The sequence below is a fragment of the Uranotaenia lowii genome, chromosome 2 (assembly GCF_029784155.1).
Source record: "Uranotaenia lowii strain MFRU-FL chromosome 2, ASM2978415v1, whole genome shotgun sequence".
Taxonomy (NCBI): domain Eukaryota; kingdom Metazoa; phylum Arthropoda; class Insecta; order Diptera; family Culicidae; genus Uranotaenia; species Uranotaenia lowii.
Window position 1 is genome coordinate 351672017 of NC_073692.1, and position 17429 is coordinate 351689445.

The 17429-nt window shown below is 36.0% G+C and overlaps 1 protein-coding gene and 1 long non-coding RNA gene across 3 annotated transcripts in view; one reads left to right on the forward strand and one right to left on the reverse strand.

Annotated features, from left to right (window-relative positions):
- Positions 1-17429, forward strand: part of LOC129746555 (uncharacterized) — a 102829-nt gene that overhangs the window by 8639 nt on the left and 76761 nt on the right. Inside the window, exon 4 of one of the 2 annotated variants that reach the window (XR_008737317.1) lies at positions 4005-4098. The exons of the other annotated variant lie outside the window; for it this stretch is intronic. This is a non-coding gene — a long non-coding RNA (uncharacterized LOC129746555). Of the gene's footprint in view, positions 1-4004; positions 4099-17429 lie in introns of those variants that run through there. 2 annotated transcript variants of the gene reach the window in all.
- The window catches only part of LOC129746554 (tyrosine-protein kinase-like otk), a 215391-nt gene that overhangs the window by 6852 nt on the left and 191110 nt on the right, over positions 1-17429 (reverse strand). The window lies entirely within an intron of this gene.

Sequence of the window (17429 nt, forward strand, 5' to 3'; positions counted from 1 at the left end):
TTGAAAGAAAAGGAACAAAAATGAATGTGTGTTATAATATTAATATGGGTGAAATGAAAAATCATAGGAGAGACAAATTAAAAGGCATTGCCTGATTAGAAAAAAATTCAATGGAAAGAATACAGAAAAAAAAATTCTGAATCCTTACGAGGTGTATGTGAACGGCTAACTGAACCCTCCAAAGCTGTTCGCAAAATTCGGGAAAATTTGACCTGTAGTTTGTTGGCGTTCCCATAGAAGATAAGTATCTTTGATAATTTCTGTTTTATTGATGGTGTGGTAAGATATTACGACGATCAATGTTATAAATTATTAAATGTATAATCGCTTAACTCTATTCAAGGGGATTAGTGGGGGGTTGGGTAGGACATCAAACGAACGAAAGACTGAAATACAATGGATTGTGAGTCCAAGCCAGCCGGAGTATCTCGGCAAATTTGGAATTATGCGAAAGATACTACGGTACCTTTTCATAACTCTAAATTTGTTTCGAACAGTTGGAAGAGAGTTTGGTGAGTCAAACCTATCCCAAACCAGTGGTAACGGACCCCTTGGTTGTGCTGCAATTATTGTTGATGAGTTAAGCATGGACAATATTTGAATGTGCGATCGAGACTTCCCGTACCGCCTCGGGTCGAAAGACCTATCAGCCACTGGTGGTTTCAACTACATACATACATACATACATTTTTTTAAGAAATTCGAATCTAAATTTTGGAGAACTGACCGATTTAACATTTCACTGCGGAATATTTTTTCACTGTGATGAGTTCACGTTCACGTTCGCGTCCGAGTTCACAAGAACTGTAAACCGGGCATAAGTATGAACTAAATATATTTATAGTTGTATTTGTGAGGGAAAGATGTTCACTTTCGTCGTATTTCCAATTCATACAAATTCTGATTTTAAATTGTCATCCTTTACGTTTAAATTACTGGGAATCTATGGTGTCCCGCACAACTGTTTGATTTTCCTCGTTTTGCGAAAAAAATAATTTTGAATTTCAAATAAATCAGGTAGATACTGAGTGAGCGATATTCAGAATGGATCAGTTTGTATCTCACTCATCTCCGATATGCGATGTTTGCAAAACCAATGATTCTGAATGATGTGACTAAATAGGTTGGCATTTCTGAGTGAAGCGCTGGTCGAGTTTGAATACCACTCAGGCGAAGCAGTTGCAGAATGTTTTCAACAAGGAATGCATCCTAAGTGTTTGTTTTGGTTGATTTTCGGAAGACTGATATAAACTACTTACGTATACGAAGTACAATCTCAGATGAACATATTAAACAGGGGGGAAAATCAAAATGCTTACCTGAAATGAAATGAGAGAAAAAATGGTTTAGAGCATTTGTATGGAAAATGTTATAATGAATATCAAATTTGTGTTTTAATATTTATCTACTTCAAACTCTGAGGTGTCATCATGAAAGATATTATATTCAGATATTGATTTTGATGTTAAAAAAGATTAGTTTTCTTGTATCTACCGAACAATGTACTTCAACATTTATTTTTAAATTTTCGTTTAGCGTTCCAGACAGGCCCAAAGTGAGGCCTAGGAGCCATAAGGGGTGAAAGTGCATAAATCTAATTTCGAGAACACACACTTTTACGTTGATGTGTTTGGCAATTTTCCAAATATTTTTCGTAAATTTGTATTTTTCTATCGAACGTTAAAAATTCTTCTTCTTCTAACACCAACATAGTCAAAAGGTGTATGCATCCTGAAAAATGAGAAATTTGCGTTCCCAGTTTTTCTTCCAACATACATAGTATCTGATGCAAAAACAAAAACTACAAGGGCCAAACGCAAAAAATTCAAGAACAAGGGAGGAATTAAGCGTGGAGTTCCTTACCAATCGCTTCATATGATTATGTAGGAATTTGCTATAAAGTTGAAAGATTTCGTTGATTATGGATTTGTTTTCATTCATTTGTATTTTCAAACGCAACACATATTCATTCATTATAAATTTTATATTTTTTTTTTAAATAGATCCTTCAAAAAGAGTTCAATAGTAATTACTTTGAATATAAGCCATATCTTGAGAATCTGGTGGTACAACAGATTGGAATCAGCTCCAGATTCTGTTCCAACCGAAAAGTGACGTCCGGATCTGATTTAACTGTTTTACGGGAAGTATTTTATAACCAGTACAATGATACCTCGATATTGCAGTGGTCCGAAAGGGCATAAAGTGGATTTTTTTCCCTAGCGCCTTTGTCTTTCATGTAAGCACTAAAGTGTCTTCTGAACATTTGCTCCTTCAAACATGCTTCATAACTTGGAAGCATAAAAAAACAGTCCAAGTCTACTATGAAAAAATTGAAAATCACTATTTTGCTTTACGAGACTGAGCTTCATTTTGTTCTACAAAGTTGTTGAATACGCAAAAATATGAAACTTTGTTAAAAACATAAACAATCTATTTAAGTTCAGACTATAGGTTTTATTTTGAAAGATATGTATTTAAAGTTTCTTTAAAGTAGTGTTTAAAACTTAACTATTGTTAGATGAGGATTTACATGAATAAGATATTCTAGACATTTGTTGAGGCATTCAAATCATCCGTTTTGCACAAGATTCTACGACATTTCCTAGCTAACTTATTGCAAATTTAAGTTACAATTTTTAAAACTTATTAATCACATTAAAGCTTGACTCGCTCATATTTGAACACAATATGCATATATTTGACATGTTTTGCGAGTTTCCATACAAAAATTGATTTCCGTGCTACGTAGAACGAAGGCAGAAGGCAGCTGAAAAAATTTGAGTATTGAAACTAGAAAAACTCATCAAATATATGCTTATTGTATTCAATTATGAGCGAGTGGAGACAAATGGCGCAATTTATTGCACTTGATTCCAGCTTTAATGTGATCTATTACTTTAAAAAAAATCCACTTGCACTGCACGTTTTCGCAATAAACGCTCGTGAAGTTAAAAAAAAACTTAAAGTTTGGAATGTTTAGAACATTCCAGAACGAAAGATTACTTTTAATTCAACCATGGTAAATGAAAAGTTCATATACCGGTATTTCGATAGCAACTTACTACCTTCTTCAGTGAGCGTTTTCGAAATTTCGAAAAAATCGAAAACGCTCACTGAAGAAGGTAGTAAGTTGCTATCGAAATACCGGTATATGAACTTTTCATTTATCGTGGTTGAATTAAAAGGAATCTTTCGATTACTTTGATTCAATTGAATCATTCAACCAAGTAGGCCCACAACAGAACAGAGAAGAACATCTTGTTTATGAAAATCTTCATTTAACAATAGTTAAGGTTAAAAATTGTTTATTCCTCCAGCGATCGTCAATACGTGAATTGCCAATCGTGGGTTTAACACTTTTCATCATAAACAAAACAAACACACACACACATAGGATCTCATCGAAACTTCATGTTTCTTTGAAGAGATCTTCTTTTCCTTAACTCTAAGCGTACATCTTTCGAAGTTATGGTGGCTAGCATCTTACAAATGTTAAAACCACTAGACCACAGAAAGTGTACTATGTATACCATGACCGGGATTCGATCTCATGAATCTTGGCGTAGAAGACTTGAGCTCTAACCACTACGCCAAAGCCGCTGGCATAGCTTTAATCACAAGGCATCTTTCGGGCAATAGAACCACATAAGTTTCCAGGATTGTCAAACTCAAAATATTGGAAAAATATTATTTACTACAATATTAAACATTAGAAATGATCGATGATTATTTCATCGAGGTTTGTTTTAAAAGTTAAAAATAACTTTTATTCGTAACTACAACTCAGTAACGACTAAATCAAAACAGGAAAATTTGGCTGGATACTCTTAAAACATCCTTTTAGGAAATCGTTTGAAAACTATCTTCTAGCTTTCTCAAAGCAAGCTTTTAAAATATTTGAAAGGAATACAATAAAATGAACATGCCACCACACCCCTTTTCTGGAAACATTCAAGTGAAAAGCTTCATCAAATTATGATATTTAATTAATCCGCTTCCAGGAAAATGCCACTTTCGGAGGCAACGGTGAAACGGCACAAAAGAAGGACCCGCAACAGCCGGAGCAACTTCAGCAGAGGATTGCGTAAATTTATGGAACCGCACATCCGGAATGGCATTCCTCCGGCAAGTAAGTTAAGCTGTTTCGGTAGGAAGTTTACCATCATCATGGACGTGATAATGACTCCGGGGAGAGGGCTCTCTGCCTGAGCAGCAGAATTTTCGTGCACCAGGCACTGTGTTCCTTTTTTGTCCACCCACGTCAGCCCCTCTGAAATGAAGGCCCCAAACCTCGAGCCTACCTCTTGTAATCAGGTTGGAAAAATTGCTACCTGTTGTAGGTGGATGTTTGGAGCCCGAATGTGGCCGGTGGGAATTTAAGGTTAGAATCTGGGTCAGATTTTGTTGCTTAATTAAACAGATCTTTCGTTTCATTTGCTACATTTGGTTTTCAAGAGAAAGGTTCCTTAGACATTCTTAAAGTTTTGCTTAAAACCTTTTATAATTAGCAACTTTTAAGGGAATTGTAGGAATTTTAAAAAGTAATTCAAACATTTCGGTAGTAAATTTTTCAGTTCAAATTTACCTGATAATAACGGCAGCTTGGTTTCAACCGTTTTCACGCCTCTGCTGGGTAGAGGTGCGCTGCAGATGCTTCCTCCCCAGGCCGAAGTTGGTAAACAATTTCATTTGGCAGTAAGATAACCATAAAATTTTACGACTCCCAACCAACTTCCCCTGTTTTGGAGAACACAAACAACAACATTGTGTTTGGTATATTTTCCGAGGCGATGATGCTATACCGCAGCCAGTAGCGCGTTTGGTGTTGCCGTGGAAACGCTCGTGGTTAGCTGCATCCATTTCTTTTTTTTGCCTTTTTTTATTTGAGGCGTCTTCGTTGGTGGCATATCTGTCTGTCTGTCTGTATACTTTCGAGCCTCTTACCGAATTTCTCCTATCAGAGTGTGTAGAACAGAATGGATTTATTTGTCTTTTGACGCCGACGCCAGCATAAGTTGATATAGTTGAAATTGTTAAATTTAATAAACACATCTTGCGATATGGAAATTACTGGGAATAGGTACCTACTTGTTTCCAGTAAGAGCAAGTTCACTGGTGTTGGGAAAAAGTGGTAGAAATTTTGAAAATTTTACCATGCATAAATGTTTTCAAGACATTTGAGCGTTGAATTTTTTTAAAGCACAGCAAAATTTTCAAAATGTGTTAAGAGTGATAAAATTTCTACCATTTTTTCCCAACGCCAGTGAACTTGCTCTAACATGCTAAAAACTTAAGCTATTGATGTCGACATATAAGATACTTCAAAATCAAAAACAATGATTGATGCTAAAATTATGATCCAATATAAATCTAATTCCAATCAGTAGTATTTTGATTGCAGATCACATCATGTTTAGTTTTGTGTTTCGTATCAATCCTAGTGATCCATGTATTTATTCGTTCGTATGTTGTTTATTGTTTGTATTCGATCTCGAACTTCACTTCTCCTAAAACCAGTGACCAGTCTAGACGTTTTCATTGCGAAAACACGGATAAAAACTCTTAAAGTTGATATAAAAAATCGAATGATCGGCTCTTCCATATCTCAGATTTAGTGGAACCAATAATTTTGCTTAATCAACATTAATATCTTTGAGCAAATTTGCATTTCTGTTAAGTTGATTCGGCTGTAGAGAATTTCTCAGCTGCTTATCGCTAAAATAGTCCTACAGCTGATACATTTAGTTTTTTTTTTCCTAGTCTATATTCTGATAATTAGTTCTCTAATATCACTGACTAGATATCGAATTTGTTTCAGCCAACGTATCAAAGACGATACCGCATCTTCATTTGGTTTAGGAAATAAAAAAGGAGAAAAGGTGATTGAGTTTTTCGAGAAAAATTTACTGTCACCAAGTAACGAAAAGGTAATTTTTTTTAAGTTGTTTATGTTGTGTCAAACAATGTTACTTCGTTTCAGCTACACCTACTGGGGCAATGAGCTGTAGCGGCCGATCAGAACCAACGAAGAGAACATGAGATTTCTGTCCCCAAAACAATGATATCGTGTAAGTAATGCAAATATTTACATTATTCTTTCGGACTTATAACGGAACCTTTCATTTCTTACAGAAAGGTATAGTTATCGGTCGATTTGAGAGATCATTAATTATGGGTTTTAAGACCTACCTTCATAGATCGAACCAGCTCGACGAGTTATGTCTGTGTGTTTGAGTGTAAATTTTTGTACCCTTCGTTTTGGCGTTTTTGCGAAACTGGGTTGAGTAAATGAAATGGTTTTTAATTAAAAAAAAACAGTATTTTTCCTTCTCTTCAATCTATAAAAGAACGAAAAAAACCAAATTGAATAAAATTTCGTTTTTCATAGTAAATATCATAAAATTATCTCTCCAAAACAAGGTATCCATCAAGCTTGCTAGCAATATCCAGCCATCACTAATCAAGAAGATCTAAATAAAATATGACGTCAAGTTTTAGATGACGTCATAGACACGAAAGGCAACGAGCGCACTCGCATAAGCCTTCGACAAAATTGACAAAATGACAATCATGACAATAATGACAAAAACAAAAAAATCGATAATGCTGTCAAGATTGTTAATTTGTCAACTTTCACCAATACATATTGTTTGGTTCCCAGTTCAGCTTTCAGTCAAACCGGTTTAAAAAATTGGAGCCTTTTTTTTTTTTTTTTTTTAAATATATCTTTATTCGTACCAATTCATCATTACATTTATATTACATTAATACATTAAATTAGGTGTTCAGTTCAATAATGAACTTTCAGAGCCCTATAGTTAAATAATCACTAACATTTATTTATTTGAATTAAATTTGCTGAGCGCAATCAAGCATTTTTATAAAGGAGAACATCCTGTCGTGTAAAAAATATTTTAAACTTAAAACTAAAAACTAAAGCTATCCTAAAATTAAACTAATTGTAGAGAGAGCGAATCTCTGCGATGGAAGACTGCATCGATTTGCCTCTGAAGCTGGAGATTATTTTGTTGGCCATCTCTTCGATAGTTTCAATGCCTGTAATCCGATGAAGATCTTCGGTGCTGTGCCAAGGTGGAAGCCGCAAAATCATTTTCAGAACCTTGTTCTGAATCCTCTGGATGGCCTTCTTCCTCGTCGCGCAGCAGCTAGACCAAATCGGAACTGCGTACATTATCGCTGGTCGGAATACCTGTTTGTAGATTAACATCTTATTTCGCAGACACAACCTGGATTTCCTGTTGATGAGAGAATAAAGAGATTTAGTATATTTATTACACTTAGATTGAATATCTTCAATGTGATTATTAAAAGTAAGATTCCGATCAAGTGTAAGTCCCAAGTACTTCACGTGATCGGACCATTCTAATGAAACCCCATTAAAAGTTATGGAATGATTTTCATTAGGTTTTAAAAAATTTGCTCTTGGCTTATGGGGAAATAAAATAAGTTGAGTTTTGGAAGCGTTAGGAGAAATTTTCCACATTTTCAAGTAATTCAAAAAGGAATTTAAATTTTGTTGCAATCTACTGCGTACCACCCGTAAATTTCGACCTTTGGCTGAAAGCAAAGTATCGTCAGCAAATAATCTTCTACCTTTTCCTTCTGGGACATCAGGAAGATCAGAAGTAAAAATATTGTATAAAATAGGCCCAAGTATACTACCCTGAGGGACACCAGCTCTAATGGGTATCCTTTCAGAGCATGAATTTTGATAGCTTACTTGCAAAGTTCGGCTAGTCAAATAATTTTGAATAATTTTGGTGAGATATACAGGAAAATCAAATCGAGCTAATTTAGCTACTAAACCTTTGTGCCAAACACTGTCAAAAGCTTTTTCAATATCAAGAAGAGCAACACCAGTTGAATAACCTTCAGATTTGCTAGCGTTAATCATATTAGTTACACTCAAAAGTTGATGTGTAGTAGAATGTCCATGACGAAAACCAAATTGTTCATCAGGGAAAATAGAATTCAGATTAATGTGAATCATCATTCTATTCAAAATAACTCTCTCAAATAGTTTACTTAAAGAAGGAAGCAAACTAATTGGTCGATAACTTGAAGGCTCTGAAGCACTTTTTCCAGGTTTCAAAATTGGAGTTACTTTGGCATTTTTCCATTTATTGGGAAAATAAGCCAAATGAAAACATTTATTGAAGATTTTAACTAAAAAATTTAAAGTGCTTTCAGGCAACTTTTTAATAAGAATATAGAAAATCCCATCTTCCCCTGGAGCTTTCATATTTTTAAATTTTTTGAAAATCAATTTAAGTTCATCAATATTTGTCTCACAAGAACTTTCAAATACATTTTGTTTAGAAAGAATATCATCAAATTCTAGGGAAATTTGAGCATCAATTGGACTTACAACGTTTAAATTAAAATCATGAGCAGACTCAAATTGTTGGGCTAATTTTTGAGCTTTTTCTGCATTCGTTAAAAGAAGTTTATCCCCGTCTTTCAAAGTAGGAATTGGCTTCTGGGGCTTTTTCAGAATTTTAGTTAATTTCCAAAATGGCTTTGAGTAGGGTTTTATGTCCTCTACTGCTTTGGCAAAATTTTCATTACGAATGAAATTTAAACGACGTTTGATCTCTTTTTGAAGGTCGCAATAAATAAATTTCAAATAAGGATCCCTAGTACGTTGATATTGGCGTCGACGAATGTTTTTCAGTCGTATCAAAAACTGAAGATCATCATCAATTAAAGGTTGATTAAATTTATGTTTAACTTTGGGTATTGAAGCGGCTTTAGCATTGACTATTGAAGTTGTCAAATTTTCTACAGCCAAATCAATATCTTCTATTGAATTCAGTGGAACGTTTACATGTAAATTACGTTCAATAAAATTCATATATCGCTCCCAGTTAGCCTTTTGAAAGTTAAAAGCTGATTTTGAAGGATTTTCAATGGGACTTTGGGATAAAGAAAATGTTACTGGAAGGTGGTCTGAATCGAGGTCCGCATGAGTAACTAATTGACTACAATGCTCGCCTAAATCCGTTAGAACCAAATCGATTGTGGAGGGATTTCTAATTGAAGAAAAACAAGTATGCCCATTAGGATATTCAACAGTATAATAACCTGCAGAGCAGTCGTTAAATAAAATATTCCCATTTAAATTTGATGAAATATTATTCCAAGATCGGTGTTTTGCATTAAAGTCACCAATAATAAAAAATTTAGATTTATTTCTGGTGAGTTTTTGTAAATCTCCCTTCAAAAAATTTTTCTGTTCACCGCTGCATTGGAAAGGCAAATATGCGGCAACAATTATAATTTTCCCCATAGAAGTTTCTAATTCAATTCCAATTGTTTCTAAGACTTTTGTATTGAAAGAAGGAAGAAGTCTAAATTTGAGACGACTATTGATGACAATAGCTACACCCCCACCTTGTCGATCAAGTCGATCATTTCGTAAAATTTTAAAGAAAGCATTGCTTTTCAAGTTATTGTCTGGCTTTAAAAAAGTTTCAGTGATGGCAGCAATATGTATGTTTTGAGTTTTCAAAAATAAAAAGAATTCATCTTGGTTAGCCAGCAAAGATCTAGCGTTCCAATTCATAATATTTAAACATCTATTTGGATCCATGAGGGAATCGCAAAGTCATAATAATTTTGTTAGCATAATTAAAAGAAGTTTGGAAAGCTTCAAACATTGAATTTGCTTTCAACATAAGTTGCATCATTTCCATTAAATTTTGATGCAAAAATTTTAATTTTTCCTCAGTAATCTCACCCAAATCAACAAAATTGTTAGGATCAGAAAATGAAGGGGAAGAAAAAGTATTTGAATTTCGGGGATTTTCCCAAGCCTTCGCATGAACGTTGAGACTTGGTTTTTTCCCATTTTTATTAGTTAAACCTGAAGAAGGCAACCCATTTTCAACCACCTCTGAGAACGATAAACAACGAGGCTGTGGCGCAGAATCAGCCCAGGTAACATTAAAATCACTTCGGGTATTACCCAGCCGTGATTCCAATGTAGACCGAGGCTGAATGCGAACAGGCAGGTTGTTTGCCGGCCCGACGTGTGAAGACGAAAAAGAGGAAGGAGGAGAAGAAACTTTTCTGGAAACTTTGGGATTTTTCCTAGAAGCAACAATTTTTGCCCTAACGGGACAGTCTAGTGAATTCGAGGAATGATTACCTGCGCAATTCGCACACTTAAAAAATTCTGTTTTTGGCTTATCACCACCAAAAAGGCATTTAGATTTTTCATGATCGAATGAGCCGCAAAACATGCATCTGGCATTCATTCTACAATTTTTAGTGCCATGACAAAAAGCTTGACAACGACGACATTGCGTAATATTTTGAAGAAAATTGGTAGAAGATTTACGAAAAGGTTCGAATTTGACTCGACAATGAAACATAAGACGAGCCATTTCAAGAATTTGCAAATTATTAACCTGATCCTTTTTAAAATGGATCAAATAAAGTTCAGGAGCAAAACCAACACTACTGGTATTATTCGTGTTGGTTCTTTTCCTCATTTGAATTACTTGAATTGGAGAAAAACCTAACAAAGAATTTAATTCAGCTGTGATCTCATCAGGTGTCTGATCGCCAGTGAGACCACGAAGTACAACTTTAAATGGACGATCACTTCTAGTGTCGTACGTAAAAAATTGGTGTTTTTTATTATTCAAATAATTTAAAACCTTTTGAAAATCATTAAAAGATTCCGCCAATATACGAGCAGTTCCCCTTCGACCGATCTGAAAAGAAATCTTCACATCCTTGACGAAAGTGACGATTTCTTTTCGAAAGGCATTGAAGTCAGGAATCGTGACCGTTATTGGTGGAATCTTTTCGTTTTTAAGAGTATAAGAAGAAGAAGGTTTCTTAGTACTCTTATCAGAATTAAATATGAATATTTCCTCATCACCGATGTTATGAAGGACATCGAATGAATTGGAAATTTCAACTTTTTTGGCAGATGGCCCTGGATTAGGTTCAGCAATCCGTTTTCTCCCAGCCCTTGAGCCGGCCGATGACTTCCTCATGCTGGAAAGAAAAGAGAAAATATGAATAAAAGAAAATGAAAATAATTTAATTTTAGCACTGAAAAGTGCTGTTTGAAAAACAGGTAAGGAAAAAATAAATAATGAAAAATGTTCCTGCAGGTACACAGCAACGATACGATGCTCCGGCGTACGTGTTGACGGCTCAACGGTACAGATGGAAGTGAAAATTGGAGCCTAAACTCCATGTCACAATATTCATAAAGTTGATTACATTAAATTAAAGGGTAGGTACAAGCAAGAAATTAGTTTCAATTTAATCAGAAGAACTGGATGCTCACATCATATGTTACGATAGCGATTGTAAGCTCCATTCTCCACCCAATGGTATATTCAGAAAAGAAGAAAACGACGCGTAGCGGACGATGCACACCGTCTCATCTTCTCTCAGAAATCTTTTTCTTGAGTACGAATGACAGGAGAGAATTTCGTTCGTAGAAGCTAATTGAAACCAATCAGACAAATGCTACTCATTCGTCTCAAACTTCAAGCTCGCGGGCTCGATTCTTCGATGCTTTTTTCTCATTTCCTCCACACACCTTACGTTGCGCGCAGTACATTCATGGTTCGCATCGAAAAATCTGCCCAATACGATTGTTCGGTAATTGCCAACCGAGCATTCTTCGATAGTGCTCAAGAATCTCTCTCTCAATAACAAAATGTTAAATTTGTTCGCTGCATAGTAAATCGCACAATTGACGAAAATGACAAGAATGATAAAATGACAAAATTTGAAAAATTTTCAAAATTGACGATTTTGATAGAATTGGCGGAACTGGCAAAATGACAAAAAATTGACAAAATTGCAAAAATTGTCGAAAATTTAAAAAATTGTAAAAATTTGTAAAACTGACAAAATTGACAAAATTAACCTAAAAGACTGAATTGACAAAATTGAATTTAAAAAAATATAAAATCGAAGAATTGGTCAAAATTCACATTTTCAAAAGTGCCAATATATTGAAAAAAAAAAATGTCAAAACGGCAATTGGCAACAATGAAAAAAATGGTAAAAATTTAAAAAAATATAAAAAAAGATAAAAATGACAAAATTTAAAAATTGACAAAATTTACCAAATTAAAAAACTTTTCAAACTCAAAAAATAAACAAATATGGAGAAAATTGACAAATTTTGCAGAATTGAAAAAAAAAACAAAATGGAAAAAAAGACAAAATTTGACGAATTAACAAAAATTACTAAATAACAAAAAATAACAAAAATTATAAAATTGACAAAAAAGGAAAAAAATGACAAAATGACAAAATTGTAAAAAAAAATACCAAATTGAAAAAAAGCTGAATTGGTAAAAATGAGAAAAAGTTTACAAAATGGACAAAATTGGTAAAACTGAAAAAAATGATGAAACTGTCAAAATTACAAAAATTGACAGCATTGACAACATGTCAAAATCGACAAAAGTGATAAAAATGACAAAATTAATAGAACTGGTAAAATTTTACAAAATAGACAAAAATGACAAATTTTGCATAGTTGACAAAATTGGCTCATTTGACAAAATGAACAAGTTTTGTTACTATTGTCGATTTCGTCATTTTTGTCAGGTTTGTCAATGTATGTCAGATTCATGGCCATAGGAAAGGGGGGGGGGGGGGTTTGGGGGTTAAACCCCCCCCCCCCTCCATGCAGATCCAAAAGTACCATGTGATTTTTTTGCTAAACATAAAATTTGAAATTTCTAATCAAATTTTGATGAACAACTAAAATCATTCAAGAGTAAAAATAGTGCAATAATCTCGACTCCAAAACCTTGAAACCTCATTGCAAGACCACAATTCTACATCAGTTTTTCAAAAAAATTCTCACTTGTTGATAGAATTTGAGTCCCAAATAATGAATCCCAATGAAGTTAGGGCTAAGCTTACAAGATTGTCCGGATTTTGACCTGATTTTCTTACTCTATTTTCAGAATCAAACGAAAATTTCAATTGAGTCATTAGAATTATGTATCTCGCGTTCAAATAGTGTTTTTTAAACCCATTTTATAAAAATAAACATAAACAATTTTTTGTAAACCTTAAATTTGATTCTGAATCGTCTGATATGTTACGGTTAAATAAAAACAATTTTCCACGTGTTTTTATTCATTTCAATGGAATAATTCCGAAATTTCCCTGCATATTGGTCGGATTTTTGGGAAAATTTTGAAACCAAATTCCCGGATTTCACAAGGTTTTAGGACAAAATTGCCTGGATTTAACCAGCCCAGATACCTGTGGAAAATATCTAATAAGTATCCAGTTTATTGTTCTTGATTTCCACCTATGCTTAAAATGGTTATGCTTATGGTTCAAAATAAATAGCTTCCTAATGTAAGTAAGTAAAAAAGTTTTTTTTTCTAAATGAAGCGTTCGAAATCATTTTTTTGTTTTTGATTCGATCATAGTCGTTTTCTCATTGTTGCAGATGGCACACCAATCATTGAAAAACTATCTGGAACAACTGTGTTCGATGTTTACTCTTGGGCTCAAATTGACGAACGTCAGTTCAAAAGGCAATTGATTTACCAACTGAACTATATTACAAGTCGCCATATTTTTAAAGCTTTATAAAATAAAATTGCCATCTCCTAGGACTTATTTATAAAATAAAAAACTTTTAATGCAAATTACTTTTACTTGAATAATTTGTACTTAGTACATATACATTTTTTCACTCGTGTATGCATTGTTCAAGCAAAAGCCTCGATAAAAAAGCCGGTGAGCCAATTGCAATCTTTCACCTTTCTGTTTGTATGAATTTATCTACAATTAGTAAAAATAGTAATTTTCATTCAAAATTTTCAAAATTAACAAAAGAGTCTAAAACACTAAATAATGCATTTTATTGGATTGGTGCAGTTTTTTCGTAAAAATGTCGTTTTTGTAGTTTTTAACTGAAAATTTACAGAACTAAAAGCTCTCAACTACCTCCCTACGTAGCTCATCTCAACCGAGATAGTTTCCCTAGCCCGAAAATGCTGAGTCAACAACTTTTAGTGATATAAAAACGAACTTCCAACATCTGAGGACATCGCTAACCGCGACGTGTCGTTTTGCCTGCCGCGAACTTCCGCGCGCTTCAAACGAACCGGGTAAGCAGCACATTCTCCGCACATGCAGAACCCACCGTTGTTGTTAGCATGCAAAAACTATTCCGTCCGCCGGGTTTCCAACAACAGATCAGAAAGACACGGTCGGCGAGGAGTTCAATGCGCGCCGGTGCATGAGAAAGAACGATAAAAAAGTCCCATAAAATTCTAGCGTCCAGCCATCTACCCGGTGTTCCGTGCTAGGGCAAACATTGGACTCCTGGATTGGGGGTTTCCTATTTTATTTTTCTTATGTTTAACAGTCCAAAAACCGAGGGAGAGTTTGCCATTCCGTCCGGGACGACTCCTTTCTTGTGCCCGAAAACCCCGAAAACCCTTGTGCTGCGGTGTCGCTGATGTGGAAATGAAGTTGGAAAAGAGTTTTCCGCTCGGAATAACCCCTCGGGGGACATTTTCTACCTTCTTCAGGATCGCCCTTCTTTGCTAGATGCCATTGCGGAATTCATTAGGACCAGGGTTGAAAGCGCGAGTTCACCCAATAAGGTTCTACAGAGTTTAGTTCAACTCGACCGGATGGGTCTCGTCTGCTGCAGCACATTTGGTTAGGAATTGTACTTAATAGGAACCGCACTCATTCCGACCGGTGTAACATGGTTCCCCGCATTCAGAAGACGCCAGAATAATTATCTTCAAACGTATATGATGGGCACTTGCACTGGAAATTAGTACCGAATTTAACCGTTTCCTCTGCACAGATCAATCGGGATCATAATCGTAAATGTGTGCAGTGTGCACTCGAAAATTCAAACGTGCTGATCCGATCACTTTGATCTTTGCTTGATTTCTCCAAGAAGTAAAACCGGGTACACAGATGTTCCGAGATCGATCCGTCCGACTTCAAACAAGGTCCAGGAATTGCGGCGGCAGCAGTTGAATAACTTGTTCGCGCATCGTTCCTACATACAACATTTGACTCAGCCGTGCATTCTAATTTATTTACTCTACAAACCGATAAACAAACCCTACCTCCGCACCGGTCCATTGCATCTCTTCCTCATCCGGGTGCAGTTTCCTTAGAGTAAAAACGCATCTGATCTTTTGGATTCCACCAGCCAGCAGACGAGCGAAAGAATAGCTAGCGTTTGTTTACACTACATTAGTACCGCTTGAACTTTGATGCCTTTGGACTCAAGTTCCCGATTCGGGAAGAAGAAGTTAGGTGGTAGTTCATAAATCGAAAGAGCTGTTGAATTTCATGCCGGATGAAACGGGTAACTGCACTGTGATCATATACGGACGGATCAACAGAAAAAAAAGGAAGGCTGGGACTCTAGAGTCTAGGCAAACAGACGAATGGCACCAGCTTTGACGAACGGTTTAGCTTAGCACTTGATTTTAAGCGATAAACCATTCAAAATCATCGCTGAGTACGCGGGTTCTAATCGTCTGGAGGCTGTGAATGATGTAGGTAGCTAAAAGTCAAAACAAATCAGCTCTATTTCATAATTTCGAGCTGAAAAAATAAGTGTAGCATAAGCTTAATTATAAGAAACGCTGGCGAATTCTAAAAAGCCATTTATGAATGAGTTAAATTTGCTTAACCACAATCCGCTCTTGAGTGTCAATATGAAACTATTGGAAGTTTGGCGGCTTGTAACTCGGATGTATAAAAAATTTATTCGAGGTCCCTCAATGAATTCTTAGAATCTTTGATTTTGCATCATTACTTTTACTATGGACGCACCCTGAAAGGCCAGACAAAACAAAAATCTCCCTAATCAGACCTTTAGTGTCAATTTGACACTCCTCGCTTAAAACCGTTTTATCTCTTTTGTTTTTCAACCGATTATGGCAAATACAGTTTTGGAAACTTCGGGAATCAGAGCAATCGGCGGTAATCATTGACGTTGAATTGTCAAGATCCGCAAATTTTTTCGAAGATTTTCTGTTTTGTCCTTAAAGTATTCGAAAATTATCAAAAAACGGTTGTTTCGGTGCTTTCGAACTTGTGGACAGATCAACAAGAGGAGGGAAGATGATATCCAAGATATCCGGTGAAAATATTAATTCTGAGTACCGTCAAACGGGGTAAAGGGTGAAACGGTCAAAATTTGGTCAATATCAACTTGACGTATTTCTTTCAATTTTGCATTTAAAAAACCCTGAACACACCTCATTTTGAAGGTGTGTGTGTGTGTGTGTGTGTGTGTGTGTGTGTGTGTGTGTGTTTGTGTGTGTGTGTGTGTGTGTGTGTGTGTGTGTGTGTGTGTGTATGTGTGTGTGTGTGTGTGTGTGTGTGTGTGTGTGTGTGTGTGTGTGTGTGTGTGTGTGTGTGTGTGTGTGTGTGTGTGTGTGTGTGTGTGTGTGTGTGTGTGTGTGTGTGTGTGTGTGTGTGTGTGTGTGTGTGTGTGTGTGTGTGTGTGTGTGTGTGTGTGTGTGTGTGTGTGTGTGTGTGTGTGTGTGTGTGTGTGTGTGTGTGTGTGTGTGTGTGTGTGTGTGTGTGTGTGTGTGTGTGTGTGTGTGTGTGTGTGTGTGTGTGTGTGTGTGTGTGTGTGTGTGTGTGTGTGTGTGTGTGTGTGTGTGTGTGTGTGTGTGTGTGTGTGTGTGTGTGTGTGTGTGTGTGTGTGTGTGTGTGTGTGTGTGTGTGTGTGTGTGTGTGTGTGTGTGTGTGTGTGTGTGTGTGTGTGTGTGTGTGTGTGTGTGTGTGTGTGTGTGTGTGTGTGTGTGTATGTGTGTGTGTGTGTGTGTGTGTGTGTGTGTGTGTGTGTGTGTGTGTGTGTGTGTGTGTGTGTGTGTGTGTGTGTGTGTGTGTGTGTGTGTGTGTGTGTGTGTGTGTGTGTGTGTGTGTGTGTGTGTGTGTGTGTGTGTGTGTGTGTGTGTGTGTGTGTGTGTGTGTGTGTGTGTGTGTGTGTGTGTGTGTGTGTGTGTGTGTGTGTGTGTGTGTGTGTGTGTGTGTGTGTGTGTGTGTGACGGTAAAAATTTGGTCAAGGGAAAACGCGTGTAAATCGGTGAAATCGTTTAGCTAAAAAACCAAATTAAATTTCTTTATCAAGTTTACTTAGTACAAAATTCAGGAAATTATTCAGTTAGGCTTCCGCTTTTCCAAATTCGAATTGCCGGGCCTTACACTTAACCCGTGCCATCAGATTTTGTACAGCCACCTTGTTCACCTTCTTCGCCGCAGAAAACCAGTTTGCCTTGAACTGCTGCTCGTCTTTAGCAGTTGTTTTTGGTCTTCTTTAGGTTCCGCTTGACAATAGCCCAGTATTTCTCAATTGGGCGGAGCTCTGGCGTGTTGGGAGGGATCTTGTCCTTGGGAACCACCTG